Consider the following 8,269-nt stretch of genomic DNA (forward strand, 5'->3'; position numbering starts at 1 on the left):
CTGGTTTGTGGTACTTTGTTACAGAGGTGCTAGAAAACTAATACTGTAAGTTTGTGGTAATTTCTTTTACAGAAAAGAAAACAAATACACAAGGTTTTGTGGAGTAGTCTGATGTCAATTTACTTCTTCCATTATTATTCTGAAATTTTTAGAATATCTTATTTTTTGATGTTTTGAATTTCATAATATTTTCTCATTTTTAACTTAATTCTCTTTGACAGCTACAATTATTTTAAACCCAAAGGACTAGATCTTTTCGTAATTCTTGACAATTCTTGCTTATTATTTCTTCAAAATCTTCTATATTATTCATTTTTTCATTTTTTCTGAAACATCTATAGTTTTTATCCTAAATATCATATATTTAATATTATATGTATATTTTTAATTATGTATATTATGTGTATGTATATTTGTGTACAAAATATATATCATGACAATAATATTAACAGCAAAACACCCAGGTGTCTCATACCCATCTTAGAATTTAGAACAATAACATTAGCTTTAGAATCTCCTGTACACCTCTCCATAACCATTCCTTTGATAGAATCTCCAATGTTGATTATCTGAGAAGAGGACAACTGTTTGTGTCATCTTGTCAGGAACCAAAGTCCCATATTTCATTTCAGAGATTAATTTGAACAATGCATTTCCTCATTCAAAATTAAAATTCCTCATTAACTCTTGGCTACTTCAGATTCTGATTACCAAGGGTTCCCTCTAGGCATAGCATATTTGGCTGCATGGAATTTTAAAAAGTGTGCAGGTAAATTTCCTCATCTCCTTTTTTGATAACCTGTTTAGAGTTTGGTTTTGTGAGTGTTGGAGATTATTTTAAGTACTTTGAGTTCCCATGATAGTTCAAATGATCAACCCAGTATTTCACTTCAATAGAATATTTTTATTGTTTTGATTGCCAATAGTTGCAAAAGTTTGGCAAAGGCTGAGTTCAAGCAATAGATTTGTTTTGTTTACCATGTATGGGAAGTTTAAAAATAATGTTTGAGTACCTTCAATGCATATGAACCATAATTCCCAACACATTTGTCCCTTCATCGCTCAATTCAATTACTTGTATTACCTATATTGTCCACAAATATAGTAGAATTTATATGTTATAAATTAAGTTGAAAATATTAGAATGTCAGTTTAGGATTCAAAATGGTGGGGAACAACCAAACTGCCCCCAGTCTTTATAGTGCATTTAAAAAATAATCACATATCATTTCCACTTTTATTAAAATTAGGTGAAAAATGAATTAATGAGTGGACAAAACCTATGTGGTCCCTTCAAAATTCAATTTCATCGTTAATGTCACCCACCACTTCTACCCCACTGTATCTTCCATCCAGGGTAGATTTAGATAATCCTAATAATGTTTTCAATTTTTCCTGGTTGGGTGTGCACATTTTGATTAATGGAAACAGTATTGTGATATTATTGATATATCATTATGTATATAACTATACATATATAATTATACATAAGAGTTGCATATAACTATAAACATAATATATATACATCTTTTTATACATAAACTTTAAAAAATTTTCATCAGTGTTCCTCTGTGTTTATTTAATCTATCGTTTCTATACATTACCTAACCTCACACTCAATAATAGACACTGGTATTGTCTCCATTTCATTGTTGCCACAGATAGCCTTTTGAAAAACATTTTAGCGAATGTTCTATTATTAAACTATGTGAGAAGTTTTTTGGGGGGGAGTACAGTGTGGGATATATAGTTAGGAGAACAATTGCTAGGAAACATGTTATCAAGATAATTAATTGTACTAAGTAGTGTCAGACTGTTCACTTGAATATTTGTTGCATTCTGCATCCCCAAAAATGAAGGATAATTTTACTTATTTCTGGTTAAGTTTTGTATAAATGCCCTTATCCTCCTGCATCTGACTCTTCAGAATGAAAGGTCTTTGTGTCAGTGTAGGATAAATGGACAAAAGGTAATGTCATGGTTACTGTAACGGGGCACCATGATTCTATGAATGTCTCAGGAGAGAAACAACTTGATATTGGGGAGGGGACACCTTAGACCCTGGATGGAATGAAGAGAGAGAAGCATTTTAAAACTGCCCCTGAGGCCTCTCTTCATGAAGGGAAATACTCTGTTAGGGCTCTCCCAAGCTGAACTCCTAATCTTGCAAGCATCATAAATTTAACTGATGCTAAGTCTGCAATACCCTTCTGGATAATTCTGGACATGACTTGCTTGCTATTCTTCGTCATCTTTCTAAAAAGTGTTATAAAAATTGCAGGAGGTATCTCCAGTTCTTGTGCCTTTTGGGCAAAGCACTTCCAGACGGCTTCCACCCTTCCTCTCTCAGTTATTCCACAGGTGTGAGAAGAAAGCCACTTAGCTGGTGGACACCCTCATTTAACTGTCCTCAGGCAGCAAACCCAAAACAAGGATTATAGTCAGTTACTTAACCTCAACTGGGGACCCTAATACTTACCAACCAACCAAGTTCAAGGCCACCTTAGAGGCACTTTCCAATTGTGCCTCATGTCTGACATAGACACCACTGCTGGGAGAAGGGCAATATTTTAAACACCACTTTCTTACCATGGCTATATGTGTGCTCCCAGAGTTGTACATCTTATGGGGATACAAGCCATGAACTGTCCTGTTTTCTGAACTTTCACCTCAGGGGTGCTCACAAAAACTCATGCATAGATTATGTAGCTCTCAGCTGACTAAGTGAGATTTCTCCAAAATGAGGCTGCCTTTATTTATGTGTATGCTGCAGGCAGTTTTTCCGGTGGTGGGAGTCATCAGTTAGGAGAGTGGGCACAAAGTCAGTCCTGATTTTAGCTGAGGTGCCCAGTGGTACTATTTTGGCCATGGAAGATATTAGGTCAGCTTCAACTCCCTAAATGAGGTAGTTAGAGATTCTAGTACTGCTGAGTGAAAAGGCCAATACAAAAACTTAAAAGAGATAATCATCTGACTCTATTGATTAAACCTTGATAATTAATATGTTTTGTTCAACAGGTTGAGTCTGGGATCTGGGAGACAGGGTTAAGATCAATAATGATGGTTGACTCACCCTGTTGGTTCTAGTCCTGATCATAGTGGCCTTTAATTAGATGCCGTATGAAGCAAATGGCATAGATTTGGTCCCAGCTCTTGTCAGTCAGATTAATCAGAGTGATTGATACAGTGACATACACATTAAAAATTCACCAGAGGTCAAGACAATATTGAAATAAAACGTGAATATTGTGGAGACATTTCTCCAGGGGTCTCTTGCATTTCTACATGTCTTATGAGGAGAGACACTGACAGCGTTTGTTCAAACAACATTTTCAAGGATGTTTATACAGCAAACAACCTTGGAAAAACGTAGATTGTATCTCCCATTGGAATAAAAGACAGATTTATTTGCTAGTCCTGATAAAAGGTTCGGCAAGTTTGTTTATAGAACCGTATGATGAATTTGGGTTTCAAGCTCAGAGAGTTAGTCAGTTACAATGTAAACCTGCTGTGTATTCAGTATCCGCTTGTGTCCTCTTCCACCTCACTTGAGCTACTGGGGCCAACATAAATTAATACAAATATGAAATTAATATTGTCTTCTGTGCTATGAGTAATAGATTATTCAACTCTGACCAAGGAGTCTCAAGCTATCTTCCAGTCAGCATCCACAAAGTCACTTTGTTAACTTCTAAGTAGGGTAATATCTCAGACACCTCACAGTTCATGACTTTACCACAGGTTTAGCAGATGTCCGTGGAAAAATAGTGCTCTTTTATATCAAATGAACAAACAAGAAAAACAAGCAAACAAAAACTCATAGACACAGACAATGGTCTGATGACCACATGAAGAAAGGGCAGTAGGAGTTAGTAAAGGTAAAAAGGGTCAAATATATAGTGACAGAAGATGATATGACTTAGGGTGGTGGGCACACAATGCAATATACATATCATATCATGTATTATAGAACTGTACGTTTGAAAACTATATATCTTATTAACCAATGTCATCCCAATAAATTTATTTAAAAATAATTAAAATATAAGGCAGAAATAAAAGTTGTACTTATGGTAATATTTTCAATGTCTATTAGACTACTAAAACTTTTTAATCACATTAATGTTCATAATTGCAATTTTAGAAGTAACTGGCTTTGTCATTCTTAATTTTTGCTATTTTCAGAATAAAGGCAATCCTAGCCTTTTTCACATACTAAAATATTCATTTTTATATAAAAAATAATATTATTCTTACACTTACTCTTTTGTCTCCTACTATTGGACTGAATTCATTTTTAAAAGTATAACCTGCATTGCTAAATTCATAGATGTGTTATATCTCATAATATCAAAACTAATACCAAATAAACTCTCCTTTTATCAATATGATTTATTCCATTAATAAGATAAACTCATATGGTACATTACAAAGATAAAAAAGGGAAAATAAATTCTGGTGTTTATAAACAGAATTACTTGTTTTACTATTAGTTTATTTTTATCTGTGAATTTTTATATTCTGATCATTTTATTATCTTTATTTTTAATTTTATTTTTTGGTTATTCAATTACGGTTGTCCCATTTTTCCCCCATTGCTCCCCACTCCCAGCCCATCCCTTCTCCCACAATTATATCCCTCCCTGTTGTCCATGTCCATGAGTCATTCATATACGTTCCTTGGCTATTATCTTAACCAGATATTTTACAGATATGGAAAAGCTTTTGAAGGAAACATGTAGGAATACTAAAAAAATACAACGTGGACTCAATTTAAAATTTTTATATTCTACAGCAATGTCTCTAGAAATCCAATACACTCAGCATCACTTTCCAGACATATTTTTTTTCTAATCCATACACAGTGATGCCTGAAAAAGAAGCATCCTTCTTCTGTGTTCATTTACATGTATTTACTCAATGAATATTAAATTAACATGACATCAGTAATTTGCAGCTGTACAAATAAATGTCTTATTCAAAGAATGACGACCCAGTTTTGAAAAAAAATAGTTTGTTATTTCTTATGCTCCTCCTTATGTCATTTTTGGTATTATATGAAATTATGTTGAATAGTATAATTGTGATATTCCTTTGCTTGGATGATACTTTAATAAATTGAACATATGCAAACTAGTTTTTCTAAATTAAAAACAATTTTGTAGTTTCAATTAAAATTTTTTATAAACCTCATCATGTCATGAACTAGATATTAAGCATGCAAACAACAGAATATGCATTTGGAATGATTTTGAACTGTCCCAAAATATGATGATGTCAAGAGAATCAGGGTCACCTTTTTCTATTATTCTAAGTTGATGGTTAGCAAGCAATTATGTATAAGCACGGAAACTCTATATATATTCATTCTGTAAATTTTCCATTTTCTTTTCAATTCATTGTATTTGTCAAATACAAAGTTTAAACCAACTAAAATACAGGAAAAATTATTTTATGTTGTAGAAAAATGTAGGAAATTATTTAAGATCACTGATGTTAGAAAAGTAATAATGCTCATTTCTTCTAAGGCAAACCTAATGAGCATCTAGAATAAGAAGATAAATTAATATAATATTTGAGAATATATTCAAGTTTACTAGATACCATTAATTAACAAATGAGAAACTGCTGTAACTATTTCAAAAAAGAGAAGATACATGTATAAAATTATGTATTATAAATTGTTTACCACTTTTTAAAAAGTCAAAAATATTTAGGTAAAAAGCAAGAAATACAACATTAAAAAGGCAGTAGAGCATACTTTGGGCTTTTAGTTCAAGTTTTAGGCTTCAAATAAAAAAAATTTTTCATATCAAATCAATTGTGTATAATATACCAGTCTTTACATCCAGTTTACATTCACAGGTAGCTTCTAGTGCTATCAAAAATCAGTATGAGAAAAAAATGTAATTTAAAAATGATCCCATACTAAACCCTACCAAGAGTTATTTATCCTAAATTAAAAACAACTAGTGTGTGTCATGGCGAACAACAGATTGTTTTAAGAATGATGAATGCATACAAAGGCATTTGTATTTCTTTTTTAATGTATATTTTATTGATTATGCTGCTATAGTTGTCCCAATTTTTTCTCTTTCTCCCCCTCAGCTTGGTACCCCGTTCTCTCCAGCAATCCCCTTCCACTTGGTTAATGTCCATTGGTCATGCATGCAACTTCTTTGGCTTCACCATTTCCTATACTATTCTTAACATCTCCCTATCTATTTTGTTCCTACCAATTATGCTTCTTAACCCCTGAACCATTTCTCTGTTTCTTCCCCTTCCTCCTCCCAGCTGATAACTTTCCAAATGATCCCCATACTTATGATTCTGTTCCTCTTTTGATTGTATACTTAGTTTGTTTTTGTTTCTGTTCTTATTTTTTAGATTCAGTAGTTGATAGTTGTGGGGTTTTGTCATTTTAATGCTCATCACTTTGATGTTCTTTTCCTTAAATAAGTCCCTTTGACATTTCATGTAATAATGGTTTGATGATGATGAATTTCTTTAGCTTTACCTTGTGTGGGAAGCTCTTTATCTGCCCCTCCATTCTAAATGATAGCTGTGCTGGATACAGTAATTTTGGTTATAGGTCCTTGTTTTTCATTACTTTGAACATGTCTTGCAAGTCCCTTCTAGCCTGTAAAGTTTCTTTTGAGAAGTCAGCTGATAGTCTTATGGGAACTCCTTTGTAGGTAACTCTGCTTTCTCTTGCTGCCTTTAAGATTCTATATCTTTAAACTTTGGAATTTTAATTATGATGTGTCTTGGTGTGGTCCTCTTTGGGTCCAACTTGTTTGGGACTCTCTCTGCTTCCTGGACTTGTATGTCTATTTCCTTAAATTAGGAAAATTTCCTTTCATTATTTTTTCATATAACTTTTCAATTTCTTGTTCTTCCTCGTCTCCTGGAACACCTATGATTTTGATTTTGGTACATTTAAAGTCATCTCAGAAGTTCCTAATCTGCTCCTCATTTTTTTGAATTCTTGTATATTGTTTCTGTTCTGGGTGAAAGTTTATTTCTCCCTTTTGTTCCAAATTGTTGATTTGAATCCTGGTTTCCTTCCCATCACTGCTGGTTCCCTGTATATTTTTCTTTATTTCACTTGGTACAACCTTCATTTCATCCTTTATTTTGTGGCCATACTTAATCATTTCACTGAGCACCCTGATTACCAGTGTTTTGAACTCTTCATCTGATAGGTTGGCTGTTTCCAGTTCATTTACTCTTTTTTTTTCTGGGGTTTTGTTCTGTTCTTTCATTTGGGCCATGTTTCTTTATCTCATCATTTTGGCTGTCTTGCTGTGTCTGTTTCTGTGTATTGGGTAGAGCTGTACTGAGTCCGTGTCTTGGCAGTGCAGCCTAATGTAGTAGGTGTCCTATAGAGAGTCCAGTGGTATAGCCTCCCCTATCACCCAAGCTGGGTACTCGAGGTGCACCCACTGTGTGGGCTGAGTACATCCTCCTCTTGTAGTTAAGTCTTGGTTGCTGTTGGCAGATCAATGGGAGGGATTTACCCAGGCCAGGTAGCTGCAAGGATTGGTGGTGACCACTGACCAACAACCCTCTGTGGAGGATAAGCTGTGTAGTAGCAGGGTGGTGGTGCTCGAACATGATCTATAGCTGTCCATTGTGTGTGCTAGCCCTGAGGTTTCCCAGGAGTTGCAGGCCAAGGTCAGCTCCCAACTGTGTTTTTCCTGGGGCACCCTGCCTAACCTATAAAGCAGTCTGAGATGGCTGCTACTTATACTGAGCTCGGAGATTCCCAAGTGAAGCCAAGCTTTGAATCTAAGCTGGCTGCTGCTAGTGCCAGGTGTTTATTTGATAGGACTTAGGAAGTTGTGAAGCATGCGTCAAGACCAACCATCCATATGGAAAAGAAGCTTGAGTGGGCCCTTAAGTTGGGTGGGGCAGAATCTCTGGGGATCTCCAATTTGGTTCAGTGTTAGCTAGGTTGATGGAGTCTCAGATATGGCACCAGCTTGCCGGCTCTGTGTGGGGAGGGTTTAGAAAAGATACAGTGGCCTCTACTCACCTTGATGCCAGACACTTCAGTTTTTCCCTGTATATCCCTAATGGCTTTCAAGCTGCTACCCTTGTGCTGGAGCTCAGAGGGAGTGAGTCTGAGTAGGTGATTCCATGTGTGGGTTCTTTAAGAGGAAATGCTTGGGGCTCCAGAAGTTTGTTCCATTGACTCAGTTCACTCATTTTTGCTGCCATATGGACCACCTACGCAAGGCACGAAAGGAAACTCAACAGCTTCCAC

The sequence above is a fragment of the Furipterus horrens genome, unplaced genomic scaffold (genome assembly GCF_987537825.1).
Source record: "Furipterus horrens unplaced genomic scaffold, mFurHor1.1.pri manual_scaffold_1, whole genome shotgun sequence".
Taxonomy (NCBI): domain Eukaryota; kingdom Metazoa; phylum Chordata; class Mammalia; order Chiroptera; family Furipteridae; genus Furipterus; species Furipterus horrens.